The sequence below is a fragment of the Protopterus annectens genome, chromosome 7.part0, assembly GCF_019279795.1.
Source record: "Protopterus annectens isolate FY-2018-M chromosome 7.part0, PAN1.0, whole genome shotgun sequence".
NCBI lineage: Eukaryota > Metazoa > Chordata > Ceratodontiformes > Protopteridae > Protopterus > Protopterus annectens.
Window position 1 is genome coordinate 1,346,113,937 of NC_056739.1, and position 17,637 is coordinate 1,346,131,573.

Sequence of the window (17,637 nt, forward strand, 5' to 3'; positions counted from 1 at the left end):
TGCCCGGTTAGTATATATAGTAAGGGGGGGTGTGGATATATATTAATATATATATATATATATATATATATATATATATATATATATCTTATGTTCAGTAATGAGTAATTTTTTGGAATTGCAAGTATCCATTTATATAGTTCAAAATATTTAAAATAGGGGGGACTACCCCCACACCCACACCCCCTTACTATATATATACTAACTCCAGGGTCAGATTGCAGTGGGAAGAAGGCCATATATAACTTTCAGTGAATTGTGTTTTTAGTGAATTGTGCACAGTCACATGTGTTTCAGTGAAATGTGCTTTCAGTGAATAGTCCTAGACCCATATATATATATATATATATATATATATATATATATATATATATATATACGTACATACATACACACACACATATATATATGTATATTAATATATATATATTAATATATATATATATATATGTATATATATATATATATATATATATATATACATACACACACACACAGTCTCACACACACACACACACACACACACACATATATATATATGGATCTAGGACATTTGCTCAACTGAGCAAATGTCTGAATCCATTAAACATGAACACACTTTAAAGAAAGTGCTTTCGTTAAAGCGTGTGACAAAATAAAAAAAAAAACTTACATTTACATTTTAGCATGTGTGCCCACCCACAACTCCTACTTTAACATTCTCCCACCGAGACCGCACTACAGTGGGGAAAAGGGAAATTTCCCTTACCCGCACCATAGTACAGCCTCGGCAACAGTCATCCTTACGCGAAGGTGCTTCTTCGGTGAAAAGCATTTTCACATAAGTATGCTCAGCCGTTTGGATTTCGGTCGTTTGCTCAGTCGAGCAAACGTCCTAGATCCATATATTTTTTGATTCCCCCCTTTATATTACTTGATTTTGAAGCTGTTTAGTACACATAAGCAGACCTCTCAACCTGAAGACAATGAAAATAGGAACAAAGGCCCTTGAAAAGTGAAGACATAGATCTAAAAATCTGAGCATGGAATTAGCATAAAATTTGAAGAGCAGATAGCACATAACTCTTCCATTAGGAATGATTAAAAAAAAAAATGAGTAAAGAAAATGATGGAAAAATATAAGCACGTTATCAAAAAGACAGTTTAAAAACTGCAGACTTTACAGTATTGCAAATTTCTACCACACAATGTCATTTATTTTTGATTAACAAAAAGGGAGATGCACGATGTGTGTCCTCTTTCTTTAAATTACTGTTGCTACTATTATTTTGGTCATGTAGTGTGGTTTTCTGTCTACTAGACAGCTTCAAATATGACAGAAAATTGTGTGAATAGGTAAATCAAGCCTGAAAAGAGGAATATACGTCCAAAAATATGGACATCCTATACAGGGGAAATTAGGCCTGAAAACAAGTGTATTCCTACATAGTAGGGACAGTTGAGAGGTTTACAAAGGTCACTAATGGTATGTGAATAACATGGTATTGGGAACAATAATTTCAAGAAAGACGACCCACATTATGTTTCCCTTTTTTAGGTGCAAGTTTACATGACTCTATGAGGTAGAATTTTGCAGTTGTATTCTACTCCCACCCCTCCTAACTTCCTCCCTACTACTCCTACTCATCTCCTACTCCCACTCCCCCTCTCACTTCCTTCAATCTTTCTCCCTCTAAATTCTACCTGCCCTCTACTGCTTTCTTTCCTCCTACCTACTTCTAATTACCCTAGCTTGGGTGGGCAATCTACCTGTCACATAATATATAATATATTCTCTCTTTAGAGTTCTGTACTACTTGTGTTCATACCGAAAATCTTATTGCTACTCATGTGACTCAACTCTGTTGTATAACATTATGTATTAACTACTACTAAGTTTGTTTTTGGAACATACTTTTCGGAACATACTGTATTAACTCTTTGTATTACTTCTTGTTGATTTTTTGTATGTATATACTGTGGAGCTTTTCTCCCCCGGGGCCTCCACTGAGAAAGGGCTCATCTTGGCCCAGTGGACTTTCCCAGTTAACCAACTGCAAATAAATAAAAAATAAAGGTTACATATTTTACACTATGGTCTTTGGTAATATTGTCATTCTCAGATGGAAGGCTTATGCGCCGTTTGGTATTAAAATTTTAAGTTGATTGGCAGCCTAAATTTTATGAATGTGTGTGTATCTGTATATATATATATACACACACACATACGTACACACACAGACATACATATATATATATATATATATATATATATATATATATATATATATATATATTATCTTCTTCTTCTTCTTTTGGTTGCTCCCGTTAGGGGTCGCCACAGCAGATCAACTGTTTCCTCCTGTCCTCTGCATCTTGCTCTGTCACACCAACAACCTGCATATCCTCTCTCACCACATCCATAAACCTTATCTTAGGCTTTCTTCTTTTCCTGTTACCTGGCAGCTTCATCCTTAGCATCTTTTTCCCAATATACTCTGCATCCCTCCTCAGCACATGTCCAAACCAACGTAATCTTGCCTCTCTGGCTTTGTCTCCAAACCTTCCAACCTGGGCTGACCCTCTAATATACTTATTCCTAATCCTGTCCATCCTCGTCACACCCAGTGCAAATCTTAACATCTTCAACTCTGTCACTTCAAACTCTGACTCCTGCCTTTTTGTCAATGCCACTGTCTCCAACCCGTATAACATAGCTGGTCTCACTAGTAGCTACCCTCTTGTAGACATTCCCTTTCACTCTTACTGGTACTCGTCTGTCACAAATTACTCCTGACGCTCTTCTCCACCCATTCCATCCTGCCTATACTCTCTTCTTCACCTCTCTTCCACACTCACCATTACTCTGAACTGTTGATCCCAAGTACTTAAACACATTCACCTTCGCCACCTCAACTCCCTGCATCCTCTCCATTCCTTTATCCTTCCTCTCATTCACACCCATACATGATATATATATATATATATATATATATATATATATACATATATGTGTACACATATATGTGTACACATATAGCTTTTCAAAATCCTTTGGGTATTAAAATCTGAGGGTGTAGCCAGGCATACTCTGTATTCCAAAGAGTTCAAATTTTTTCTGAACCTGTTAGAAACACTGGTACTTTACCAAGCCATATGACGTCAATAAGCATCTAGAATGTTGTTTCTAAAGCATGTAAAATAGCTTGTTTAATAATTTTTGATTGAACAGCTAAAAATGTTACACCCTTTAAAACTAGGGTGGGGTTGGGCAACAGGTCAAGTGATATGACCACTTTTAAATGCTAGGTATATTGGGGGGGTAGCGAAAAGCAGATATCTGTGAGTGCAAAATGTAATTCACTGACTACTCTCCCTGATTTAATGCGTCACTTAAATGAAATTATATTATGCTAATACGCTTTCTTTAATAGGACTGCTGGCGTTACTTTGTTATATTAATTCAAGTAAAGGCTCTTCTGAGTAAAATTTACCACAGAAAGTCAGGATAACTTAATTGCTAATGGCTGAGTGCTATGAGTGAATGGTGACCAAATCCTCCAGAGACACTAATAACAACGAACTCGGTAAAGTACCTCTTTCTACTATCCAACTGGTTCTGAACGTTTGCCAGATGTCACGACGCCAAATGCGATCATTTTTTTTCCTAAGACGTCACTTGCGTGACGCGTCTTACAATCACGTGACTCTTCGTTTGCACGTTCTCATGTAAATACTACACATCCCATTTCACTACTGCGTTCGTTTTTAAGTGAGGTAAACTGCTATTGGCTGTTGTTAAGTTTCGGAAACTACGATTGGTTTTTGTTTTAGTTCCGGTCAGTAAGACGCGAGTCAGCAAGCTTTTCTTTTTTTTTCCTCGAGCAGGACAGCGAGAATGGCTGCAGGAGGAGGTAATCTTTTGTATACCGTTTTATTTAGAAATGGTATTAATTTGTGTATTTAAATTAAGAAGTGATGTTTTGTTGTCAGATTAATCACGATTTAGTAGAAGGTGTTTACATTCTTGTTGTCACTGAGTGTCATGTTACTTTAGTAGATGTCTTTATGTATGTACTTGGTGGTTATAGCATTCTATATGTTTTGGTGGATGAAGATCTTTTCAGATTTGAGTCGATAGTTTTAATTGACAAGCCGTCGGAGAATGACAGTTTTGTGGCAGTGTATTCAACCGCCGTTAGCGGTTGTGGATATGCCGTCATTTTTCTTACAAAATGTTTAAAATATGAATTTAATTTGTTTGTTCTGTGAATGTTGTGTTCGGGTTTGTAGATCTGGAGATTTATAGATATTCGCGTTCTCCATGCTCAACTGTTTGTTCTTACTACTACTACCCCTCCCCCCAAGAAGTAAATAAACAACCCAAAGCGAATCCCCCGCTGTTGGACTGTGTAGTAGCGAGTCAGAGGGCTTTCAGCTGTATTAGATCTTGTTTGTATGCCTGCAGTGGAATTAATCATTGTCCGTTTTCCTAACTGTTCTCATGTCTGGAAACTCATGTGAATAAGTTGTATTTTATTGTTGCAGTATAGACAAGTTAAGTTGATTTTGTAGGCTTTATTTAATTTTTATAGCTAATGAGCAGTTAACAAACATCTGTAGACTTTGGCTTAGTCTAAAATTCGTTGTTTTTATTCTTAAAAATCAGCTGTTAGAAAGTTGGTTGATGGAGCAAACTCTCTCCTCTACTCAAACTAAATGCCAGCCCACTTCAGGTGGGGGAAAGGTGACACTTGTTTGGCTTGGTAGCTTCATGTGTTTATCAGTGTTAGTATTTTGGTACAGAGGTGATTCATGGAAAATGTGTAGGCAGTCTTCCTTTCTGGTGCTAAAGTTCACCCAAGCAAATTTTGCTTGGTACTGGAGTGGAGATTAGCAGAAGGCTGTGACATCCCAGCTTTACCTTTTTTGCTCTTCTTCTGGAGGAATTTCATGCAAATTGAAGTATTTTTTGATGATTAGTAACAAACTTAAACTGTATTTACTTATCCGATCATTTCTATAGAGCTGCTCCACAGTTTCTCTGCCTGGCATTTCAAATGTGTACATATCGAGAGGAAGTGCTTTAAAGTACATGGAGCAGTCTAATCATTCACTGAAGATGCAGCAGAAGTTACTTCTGAACCTGGCTATGCCAAGCTTATTGTCGTGGTTGGTATAGCAAGTTGATCATGTCCGGATATTCATTTTTTAATAAAAAAAAGGAGGGGTGGAAGGCATGCAAACTGTTTGCTTGAACTCTGCCTACAGTCTGCAGTAACCAAGGAGCTACATTGGAAAACAATTAACAGGTTTAAAAGCTGCAGTATACATCTTCCAAAGCATTGGTCCGAAACAGTGTAATTATTAACCATCAATAGCTTTGAAAATTGGTACAGGGGTGTAGACAATTTGCAATTGCACACATTAGTCAAATTTCATCTCCAACCCTTACACCTGTATAAGATTTGGGTTATACAACAGTATTAGAAGAAAAGTGTACCTTCTGTCTGTGAACACTGGCATTTTGGCAGTACATTAATTCCTTCTGAAAATCAGAGTGGCTTTTTGTTTCATAGATTCTTTGTAAGAAGATGTGACAGTTGGCAGACTTGACTTTCATTATAGTGTTATGATGATGCTTTGTATTGCAGCAGCATAGATAGTCCTGTAGAGCTCTGTCAACAACAGTCCTGATATTCAGCCCCACTCTTTGCCACAGAGTTTCATTTCACAAATGCCAATATGTAATACTAGTAAGCACTGGCCTCACAGCATGCATTCTCAGCCCACCGCCTAGTTGGGCCATCACAAAAGCAGTGTGCTAACATTCTACTTTTGCCAGAGTAACAACCATAAATTGTCCAGTGTGCATTTTCTTTGGCTAATCGTACTGACCCAGCACAAACAGTCTCACACTGTATCAGTTAGGGCGTCATTGACAATGTCATGATAGTGTCCTGTTAACATTTTAGTGGTTAAAACAGTGCCCAATAGCCACCAAACTTCAGCCAACATTATGCAACTGCTGCACTCAATACTTGATGCATTTGCATGTAAGAAGGCCAAATATTTACTGGGTAAATGTGTGGGTTAAGCCTTTTGGTACTCTTGTGCTTCATGTAGCTTAGCAACACTACTGTTATCTTATAATGAATTTCTTCCTCCCTTCTCCACTTTCAGAGCTGAACTTTAAGAATAATTCCTCCATAACTAATCAAAACTTGTACTTCCCACAGCAAGCCACATCGTGTAAGGCCTCTCAACCTTTAGCCTCACTATCTCATGACTACTTACACCTCTTAACTTCACAACAATCATTGTAACTCTTATTACCCCATAGCTTTTCCATCACTATGTAAACCAGAAGTATTATCATGCAAAACTGTAAAATTTGTATTTCTCTCATAATTTCTGCATTGTTACTGTATAGCTTTTTTAAAATATGTACGACACTGCCTTGTTACATGATGTTCTTTGTGAATTATTGCACCAGGACAGTACCTGTAAACTGTCAGTTATTAGAGTATTACCTTGATAAACAGATGTAAAATAAAAACTTGTATGCTACTGTTAAATGTCAACACAAGAATCATGAGTAGTCTTAAAACATTAGACTATTTACAGTGTTAATAATTCAGAACTTATTCTTCAACTCTCAAATGCAGTAGTTATAGAAGTTGTGTTTTGTTGTGTTCAGTGCCAGAGTCATTACCTCACGTGTTTGCTTTAGATTCTCCCATGGATATATTGTTTACACAAATATCACAGCTTTCATGTTTTGAGTTAAAAATTCTTAATACTGTTAATGGCCAGAGGCAGCTCCTAAATGTTTTTATCCCATGTGGTGGTCCTTCAAATTAACTGTGGTATGGTCTTTGTTGTTGCCATTAGGGGTAATGCATAATATCTATCATGTGATATGTAAATTTGGTAATTGGCTAGCTTGAAATGGCCCACAGGTGCAGTTAGCCCAGTACTTGCCTATGGATGTGGGTCAGACTGAAACAGATATGGCATGAATCAGCAAAATCCGTTTTGGGTTGCTCTCTCAAGTAGAACTGCAATGCTCACCTTGGCAGTGTGGTTACATTCTTGCATACCAAAACCATTTGCTTAACTTGCAGTTCACTGATCAATACTTCCTGTACTGGTAAGTGAAAGTGCCTACTGTGAGTGACCTCTTTGTATCCCTTTGATGATTAATTGGGATGAAAGTGAAGGAACATATGGTCACAGTCGTATATTTCAAGTTGCTGCTTATGTGTACATATCATGCCATATTATACCTACCTTCAAAAGATAGCAGCCTTCCTGGTATCCTTTTAATGACAGATTGGACAAAAATGAAAGAATAAATAAAAGATAATGGTCAGGCAACAGCATAGTAAGTAACCATCCTCTATACACGTCAGTAATGGCTACTTTGACTGTGTACACCTCAGTTGTCTGGTTGTGAACAAATTGCCATAATAAAATATGCTATGTTTCTTAACACAAAGACGCACTAGTCCTACAAAATTCGGTTAAATGGTTCAACTTGATCATGACTGCAGGATAATTTTTATCCATAGACAGTTCCTGGTCTCCGCAATTAAGACAGATTGTTGACCCTGTACTTCTTAGATGTTGGCAATAGAAAAATGCCTGTAGTAGTTCAACTTGATTTTCAAAATGTGTACTGGTCAAGACTGTTTTATGTGGTCATAACAGCATTAATTCACTTCATCCCCATATAACCTTGTACCCAACAATTGTTGAATGTATACACCTCATGCATATGACCCCCCCCCCCCACAATGGCCATAGTAATTAATTTTAAGTTTGCGTCATACATGCACACTACACTATAGCCTCAAGAAAAATTGTTTAATTTTGCTTCACACATGTAGACATGTCCTTCAGATGATAACAAGTGTCAGTTGCTTTTCTCCACAGCCCTACACCCTGCAGTTGTAGCTATTTTTCTCGTGTACTCTTTAGATGTCTGATATTAATAGAACTACCAATTGTTTTATTTTACAGTAGCCACTGTAAAATATTCCAGCTTACTTCATACAGTAGACAGTCCCTGTACCCAACAATTACATCTGTATTGTTTGCATGCATCTCAAATGTCTAGCTGTGTTAAGGTAAGAGCCGCAGTTATGTTTCCAGTTTAGATGCACACAGTTGCTTGCCAGTCTCAGCAGAGTACTCCCAACATTGGCCCTGCAAAACCATCTACTGGCTGCTGTTTTCTACCACAACCATTCGCATCCACACTGCTGCTTAAAATTAGTAAGCTGTCAGCTCTTTGCCATTCCACACTTTACCTGATTGGTAGATCATGGGATTGCAAACAGCCGAAACCTGTGCATTGATTTGTCATTTGTACACCAATTAACTCAAAGGGTGCAGCCGCTGCTTTATACACAGGCCTCGTAAAGTGTTTTAATTAAAAATTGATGCTGTAGTGTTTCTTTGCCATCATTAATTTACTTTAAAGTGCCCGGGTGTGAATTCTTTGGGGGCGAATTATGCATTCCACAGCAACTTAATGTTATCCAGTGTGTGACATTAGAGTAGCGAATAGTAGATTACAGTTAGGATGACTCTCTTTTTTTTTTTTTTTTTTTAATGTCCGCATATGCCTGTGGTTTTACATCATGCTGACAATTTTTTATATTTTTGCGTATGGATAGCTATGAAGTTTTATTCATTTGTTTTCTTGAAGTAGATGTCAAGGTATGTCAACCCTATCATTTATAGGCCGCCATAATCTGTGTAATGTAGTTAGTTTTGTATAGTAGGTGTTGTGTCATGTTGCCTTTACAGTCGTTTAATTTGCATTTGATAATCTGACAAGTCTTGAAACTTGTTTTGGGTATGACCTTGGCTTAAAGGTGCTGTAAACGTGTATGACAAATAATCATATTTTAAGCTGTTTATCTGCACGTCCATGTTTAATGTTTCCAGGCATAGAATGTTCATAGATTTTAGTATGAATATGTTTTTAAGAGGGTATAACTAGTTGGACAGTGAGCACTGCCTACATTTTAAGATGGTGGAAAAAGTTTGACTATTCATCTAGAAATGAAACATTGTCTATTTTAATTCTGATGCTTCCTATCAGAACATTTGTCTTTTGATGGTATTGTCATTTATAATAATGAAAAAGGTAATGCCTCATTTTTCTTTTAAATTGTAACAGATTTCATTTCTGACGTGAATTGGGGAATTACTCCAGTTTGCTGATGCAGCCTTCTGAAGGCTGGCTCTGTGACAGCGTGGTTTAAAGGATGGTCTTCTCAAGGTTAGAATTCCTTGCTCTGTAAACCTGAAAAGGATATTATTGATTTGTTGTTGATGCTGCTTTAGCTAGTGAAGGGTGATTCACAAAATGTAATAACTTAAAAGTAAGTGTGCTTTAAGAGCAGGAGGCCTTTGCTGTTGTAGATGGCTACCTATCCCTTTGCCTTTAGAGAGATTGCTATTGTCTACCATTTATCTGGGGAAACAAAATGACTTGTTTATTGTTGTAATGTGTGAATTAAGTGCCAGTAAAGTGGCTGCATATTTTGGTTGCAGCAGTTGTTTCCCTAGCTTGAGGTGTTAGGAAATGGGTTTGATAGCACACAATGAAACGCATGTCATTCAGTACTGATTTGGTATGAGTTTTGAAAGATGAACTGGATCCAGTCGTACCTCGAGATTTTAAGTAGATACTGGTTCAAGGTATCCTTTTATATGTATGGTCACTGGCTGTGTGAACTTGTGTAGTGGCAGTACTTTTTAGTGATAAACGTGAGTTTGCTGTTTCTAAACAAACAGGAAAAAGTCATTCTGTATTTCTCGGTGGAGTTGCAGTTTTATCGCCCTACAGTGTGATTTGGAAGCAAGGCAAATCTAACAGTAGTTCATGGGGTCCATGTTGGTTTCTTGGTAAATATCTGGTTCTCCAGATAACTTTTAAACCACTTTCCAAATCCAACTTTTGGATTTTAGAAATAATTTATGGTCCACTAATTCAAAGTTTCTGTAGCCCATTAAACTGTCTACATTAAGGTAACCATTTTCCATGTTTGCATGAACAGTGTCTGTTAAACTGAATTTTTGTTGTACTGTATGCATTTTGAATTCATGTTTGTTTGTTACTTTCGGCTTTTCCCGGTTAGGGGTCGCCACAGCAGAACTCCGGTCCGCTAATGAATGGTAGTGGATTTTTACGTACTGTGTTACCAGACCCGATGCACAACCTTCAGCGAAGGCACACACCATTCATGTATGCCTCCACACAGAAGACGCTCTAGCTGAGAATCGAACGGGACAACGTCTTACTATGAGGCGACAACGCTACCGCAGCACCACCACCGCAGCATGCATGTTTGGCTTAAAACTGCAACCCATAGTTGGTTAGTTATTCCTTACCTGTAGGCTGTATTTATTTTCATATTCTTGGAAGTTACAGTCGCTGTAGGTGTAAAATTGTGAACAATAGAGAGGAAGGTTTGAAAGTTGTTTGTTGGCACAGTCTTTGTTGTGAGTTATTTTGTGGGCACATAACCTTGCATTTTACTGGTGTGATGAACTTTAGAAATAGGTGCCACTCTGAGAGTGACTATTCCTATCATGTAATTGTAGAAATACTTTGTTCTTTTGCTGCTGTAGTCATAAAATGGAAAAAGTTGTTTTGATCCCAGATATGTTCGTCTCTGACTTTGGTGTGTGACAATGACCCAAATTTTTCTTTATGAAGCATGTTTGGAATTAGCATTTAACTAAGGTCAGTGAACACCTTTTCTATTGAGAAGCTGCACTTTTTTTTTTTTTTTTCTCTCCCTAAGCATTCTAGAGAACAAAGCATATTAAAATTGTTCTTTGGCATTGCTGTGATACCCATCTATGTAGGTTCTTGAGTACTTTTGAAGGTTTGCTGTGTTGCAGAAAAATGCACACTCATATCTGTAGACGTTTGTATTTAATTGCAGTTAGCATTGTCGCCTCACAGCAAGAGGTTCTTCCATTAGATTCTCGACTGGAGTGCCTTCTGCATGTCCTCCCCACAGTCGAGTGATGTTAAAGATGTGCAGGTAGGTGCGAGCATGAATGGGTGTGCCTTCGTTGAAGGTTGGGTGTAGGGCTGGCAACTCGGCACTGTAAAAATCAACTACCAATCATGAGTGGACCGGAGTTCTGCTGTGGTGACCCCTAACCGGGAAAAGCCGAAAGTCATCCCGTGTCTTAACTGCAAGAACTAACAGGTCTAGTTTGTTTACAACATAATTTACAAACTGTGCCCTAGCAACTTAACATTCTTCCATCAGTTTTATTATGTTGTCCTGTCTTTCTTGAAAAGATCATTCAGTAATGTTGACTACACTTCATTTCTCATGTGGTCCTGGACTTGACTGTCATTGCTGGCTTTACTGCCATAGAGGTAAGTTGCCAGTCAGTACCCTACTCTGTCTAAATGTTATGATAATAGTGTTGGCAGTTCGCCAAAGAAGGTAGTACATTTATGTATTTCCAGACGAGTAGTAGTTCTCTGTGGAAACGTCACTGTAATGGTAAAGCTTCTGTTCAGCTCCCCTGTCATCATATTTGGAGGAATTTTATGGATTCTGATGTGTAGGAATCCTTCAGCAATGAAGTGTCGCCAAAGAAGGTAGTACATTTATGTATTTCCATACGAGTAGTAGTTCTCTGTGGAAACGTCACTGTAATGGTAAAGCTTCTGTTCAGCTCCCCTGTCATCATATTTGGAGGAATTTTATGGATTCTGATGTGTAGGAATCCTTCAGCAATGAAGTGTCCTTTACAACAGTCTCAAGGAGTTGGATGGTGTATACCCATATGTTACCCTTTTTTTTTTGAGACTTATCACTGTCTGTTTTAGTAGTAATACTTTTTGAAAAAGCTTTTTTCCTTCTCACCACACGTGGCATTGCACCTCATCACATGCATCTGTGTGACTATGTTGTATTGCAGATTATTGCAGATTCTGCTTTGTATAATTTGACCTTTCACCAAATCAACTCTTTACTCTATTCTAGTGCAGTTGTATCTTTTGGAGTGTATTGTCATACTTTCTGTACTATACACAGTATCAAATTTTATAGTGTTTGATGTAGAAAGTGTTAGTTGAAAGCTCCTTGAAAATTTTCTTGAAGATAAAAACTCCTGATGTAACATTTTCAAAGACCAAGCCTCTCTACCAGTACTGATGCATAAGTTACTATTTTTCTGTAAGTGCAGCAACAGAAGAGTCTTGTATCCTGGTAAGACAAGCTGTTCATAGGTAGGTACTAGGCTAGTAAGGCTAGCCAACAAGGTTCCCTGGCTTACGCCACCCAAGAAAGTTAATTTCCTGTACCCCTGTCGAGCAGAGCCACAGAAGTGATCCCCGGGGTGTATTTCCTAGCCACTCATCAAGATTTTTCTTGAAGAGTGCAAATGAGGAACTTAGCTTGACATAGATGGGTAGCTTGTTCCAGCGTGTAGGAAGTTTCTGGGACAGTAATCTATCCCTCCAGCATGTCCTGTTTATTGTGGTGACAAGGTTTGGGTCCCTAGAGCGTGTAGCTCAGAGGGATTGGGATTTCTTTAGGTGTAGCATGTCCAACAGCTCTGGGTGTAACATAGCTTTATATGTTGAAGATATCTCCTCGGAGTAGGCAATAAGCTACAGAGTCAAGCTGGAGTTTTTTGAGACACTCAATGTAGGGCATCTGTTTGAGGCCAGTAATCCTCTTTGTGAGGTACTTCTGTGGCCTTTCCAGCTGCTGCAGATGTCTTGTGAGGTACATTCCAAAAGGGGCGTTTTACTCTGTAATGGGTCTGAGTGTCAAGTAGAGGGGAAAAATGACCTGCTTTTTTTTTTCTCTCCCCTGGATGAGAACCCTTTTGTGATGAGGTGTGCCACATAGGATTTCCTGACTTACTGTGGAGATGTGATTATCAAAGGAGAGAGTACTGTCCACTTGGGTCCCAAGGTATCTTATCACACATTGTTAGTTATGTCTCGCATGTGTTGTACACTACATTGAAATTTGTTGTATAAAATATTGCACACTGTTGTGGGGCAAGTATTCGTTGTTGTTTATAATGTGTCTAGAGAAGAAATGCACATTTTTATCTTTGAATAGTATCACTACAAAGTTAAGTGCTGTATCTAGATGTGTTAACTTTGTGTGTAATAATAGCTTTATATAAAAAAAAACAAACAAAAAAAACTCTTAGAGCTTTTTAGCCAGGGCCTTTGCTGGAAATGGGCTTTGCCCAGTCTGACATTTCCAGTCAACCAAGATAAATTATAATGCAAGTAGCAGTTCTTCTGAAGACCTATGGTGTCATTGCTTACCCAGAACGCTTTGCTGATTGATGTATGTAAATCATTGCTGTTTCCCAAGTTGATATTTTATGGGTGTGGCCATAAGGGAAAACTTAGTTGGCAGTGAAACTAAAGCAAAAAAAGTACATAACTCTGTTTTGTTTTTAAACCACTTGCATCTTTTAACATTAGGGGTATACCCAGAAATGTCAGTGTAAAACATGGGTATATTAGTGTAGCAGTATACTTTCAAAGTTTTTACCTGAACAAGGAAATGGAATGCCTTACTAGAGAATGGCACCTCCAGAGAGTTGCAGCTTCCTTATATTGCATTGCATTACTTGTTGAGGGGTCAAATCAGTACTGATTTTTGCCTTGTATTTTTTTTTATATAAAATACAAATATATATATATATATATATATATATTTGTGTGTGTGTGTGTATGTATGTATATGTGTATGTATAAATATATATATATATATATATATATATACACACACACACACACATATGTATACATATATATCTATCTATATATATATATATATATATATATATATATATATATATATGTATGTGTGTGTATATATGTATGTGTGTGTGTGTGTGTGTGTATATATATATATATATATATATATATATATATATATATATATATATATATATATATATATATATATACACACACATATGCATACATATATATATGTATATGTGTGTGTGTGTGTGTGTGTGTGTGTATATATATATATATATATATATATATATATATATATATATATATAATTAGACGTGCATGTCCAGTTTTTTATTATGATTCTGTATTTTGAAGGGTGGAAGGAATGCTGATAACACTGATGCTTAAACATGCAGATATTTAGTGCATTGTGTGAGTATTCTGTATGTACAGAAAGTTGTTGATTTATACTAGTAAAATGGATCGATTTTATTCCATCAGACTGCTAATATTTTTGTTCTGCCCTATGATTTTGAAATCCCTTAATATTTTTTATGTTCACACAGTGGACTTTAACACTTGTTTGCCACCCCCACATATGTTTGAGTACTTTTAATCACCCTTACTTGGTCACAGTTTGCAAACTGTCTATGTGAAGTTATTCTATTTCGCCGTTCATTCTTTATTGATGGGTTCAGAGCCGATCCCTCTGCTCCGAGTCAGCACCTACTACAAAGCTTGAGGATTTCAAGTAGCTCGAGGTCAAGTCCCTCTCCCATGATGTACCTTGAATTACCTTGTATCGAATTACCTTGTATCGAATTACCTTGTATCTAGTTTGCCACTGCAACTGATCAGAGCCGATCCCTCTGCTCCGAGTCAGCACCTACTACAAAGCTCGAGGATTTCAAGTAGCTCGAGGTCAAGTCCCTCTCCCATGATGTACCTTGAATTACCTTGTATCTAGTTTGCCACTGCAACTGATCGGAGGTTCTTGCTAGCTCGGCCAGTAAAAACTTTAATACTTTTATATTTCTAAAAGTTATTGGAAATTTATTGTTAGAATAGTTAGATATTTAGGTTAGATAAGCTCTTAAAGCTTTATCTGTAGTGTTCCCTTCCCTTTTGTGCTTTTTCATAGTCTTATATTTGGCCTCGTTTTCTTCATAGGCCTATTTTAAAATTTTCTTATTAGAAATTATTTATTCAGTGACCTTTTGTCGCATTTGTTCTTGGTACTTAATAAGCAAATTATCTTTAAGAATTATAATCTGCTTAGTTAATTTGTGTGTGTCTGTGTGTGTGTGTGTGTGTGTGTGTGTGTGTGTGTCTGTGTGTGTGCTTGTTGGCCTTAATTTTGAGGGCTTGTGTGCATATATTTAGCCTATTTTCTATTAGAAGGCTTATTAATAGTTGTAGTTAGCCTTAGTTAAAAGGCTTGTGTGTGTGCTTATAGTTGGCTTATTTTTCATTAGAAAGCTAATTTATATTTGCTGTTCTTGGGTGTGTCCATTTCTGTTATGGCTGACAAGGACAAACACCCTAAGTCAGGGTTTAAAAAATGCCCTAAATGTGGGCAGAAGATGTCGGTCAATGACTGCCATGTTAATTGCGTCTACTGCTTAGGTTCACTTGCACTTACAAGAAACCTGTTCCTTATGCCATTCCTTTTCCTCTCGGGTCCTCCAAGAGAGAAAGAGGAAGCTCATTGACGGGGGTTTGTTGAAACCTTCTTTCCAGGAGGCTTTGAGTGACCAGGATGGATCCAGTAAGTCCTTAAAAGTCCTCAAAGACGTCTGTGGATTTGAAAAAATCTAAAAAGTCAAGAGTCTGTGACATCTGCTCCACAGGTCTCAGAGCAGACTGTCTTTTTCTTTTCGGAGTCGGTCCCCGGTTTTGGAACTGGTATCCGAAATTCCTAAATCGTCACTACTTCAGTCGGTACCATCGGTCCGATTTAATCTCTGTCTTCTGTTAGCCTCTCTGATTTGTATGTGGATCGGGTGGTGCCGAAGCTTCTACAGGCACCGGCCTTTGCAAAACTTCAGAGCCAAAGACCCTTTTGCCAGCTATATCTCTTCCTCCTCCGTGCCATGTCAGTCCTTCGGAGCCGGAGTCGTCGGATTTGCTGATTTGTGGAGCCTTCGGAGCCAGTGCCTGGTCCAGTGTCTTCGGCTCCATTCACTCTGACGTCCTCGGCACCGATAGTCTAGGAGTCGGCACTCTCTGGTTGGGTCTGGGGAGGATAGTCGAACTGACACGTTGGTTCCGACTTTGCCTCTCGGGGCTTTGGCTCAGATGAGCTCGGCTCCTACCTCAGGCTTGGAGCCCACTGTCCCTGTGCCGGGGGTATCGACAGTTTCCTCGGAGCAGGGGTGCCTTCGAAGCCATGAGAAGAGTTTTATGTCTCGCAAGACATCCTCAACTTCAGGTCCGGCTTCTTCCTCCCCTAAAGCACCTGTGTATGCTTCTCAGATCCTAGCTAAGCACAGAGACCCAGAGCCTCAGGAAGCCCCATTGAGTGGCCCATGCTCTTCTGAGACCTCACCAGAAGCTCCCACTGATGAGGTTCCCAAGAACAGATTGCGTAAAAGGAAACCATTAGACTCCTCTCAGGAGTCTTGCATCTGATACTGACTTGGGTGAATCAGGAGGGTCCCCCTCTAAGGATATCTCATTTGCAGAGATACTTGAAATCCTTAGGCAGAGGGGTGACTGGCAGTTCACTAACCCTACTGAAGATGAGTCTGTTCTCCTGAAGGCTTTTGGGTCTCACCCCTACACCTCTTGTGTCTCTGCCATGGAGCCTGTCCCTAGGAGGCCTAATAAGTTCATATCTGCTCCCCAAGATAAATCTTTTTTGACCAAAGGTGTGCCAGTTGATGGCATGGTGATGGCGGAAGTCACCAAAAAGGAAATGTCTGAAATGCCCTCGTCTATCCATCCTCCTAACAGAGACTCCAGGATCATGGATAGATATGTGAAGCGCATGTTTAGTTCAGCGACTTTTGCACTCAGTTCGCTTACTGTTTAACCCACTTTACGAGACTACAAAGAGACCTCTTTAAAGAGCTGGGAGATGCTCTTCAGAGTACAGTAGCTGCAGGAGCTACAGACAAAGTTGCCTCCCAGCTTGCTACCCTCGACTCCATAGTGAAGTCGTCCATGCGTCCCATTTCATATGTAGCTGATGAAACGAATAGGGCAGTGGGTACAGGAGTTGCTCTTAGGGGACGCTCCTGGATGCACTTGTGTTCCTTCGCAGAGCCCTTCAAGTCACCCTTTTTGAATACCCCCTTGGATGGCTTGTCCCTTTTTGGGCCCAAAGTTAAGGAAACTTTAACCAGGTGTGAGCAGGAGGGAAAGTCTACCATTGGAGTCCATTTTTCCACCCCTACCAGACCCTACCATAAGGGTCAAAAGGGAGGAAAAATGTAGTTCCTAAAAGTCCAAGGAGCCTTTCAGGACACGTGTGGTGAACTGCCCTCCAGGGGCAGAGGAGGGGGCTATAATGGAAGATGCTGCCCTTGTGGCAGATGGGGTCCACAAAACCAGGGTGACAGATCAATTCTTTGAGAAGCCCTACCAGCACTCCTGAAAGGAGGCCCGACTGTCCTGCTCTGGAGGCAGTCGGGGGTTGCGTATCTTTGTATCCAGATGTCTGGTTCAAAATAAATGACAACTGGGTACAAAGTATCCTTTCCAGAGGACACTTCATTCCATTCGCCATACCCCCTCCACCGACCAGAAAAATCCTGGACGTTCCACCCAGTTACAGGGAAAAGGCAACAGTCGAGGTCCAGGCGTTGCTAGAGTCCTCCAGCCAGTCCCAGCAGACCAGACAGGATCTGGAACTTACTCTTTACTTTTACTTTTTAGTTCTAAAA

At 38.9% G+C, this 17,637-nt stretch overlaps 1 protein-coding gene across 1 annotated transcript in view; it reads left to right on the plus strand.

Annotated features, from left to right (window-relative positions):
* The first annotated feature begins 3,747 nt into the window (after positions 1 to 3,747).
* The window catches only part of KBTBD8 (kelch repeat and BTB domain containing 8), a 326,712-nt gene continuing 312,822 nt past the window's right edge, over positions 3,748 to 17,637 (plus strand). The window contains exons 1-2 of the mRNA XM_044077962.1: positions 3,748 to 3,893; positions 9,173 to 9,274. The gene's annotated coding sequence lies outside the window, so the exon portion shown is untranslated. The remainder of the gene's footprint in view (positions 3,894 to 9,172; positions 9,275 to 17,637) is intronic.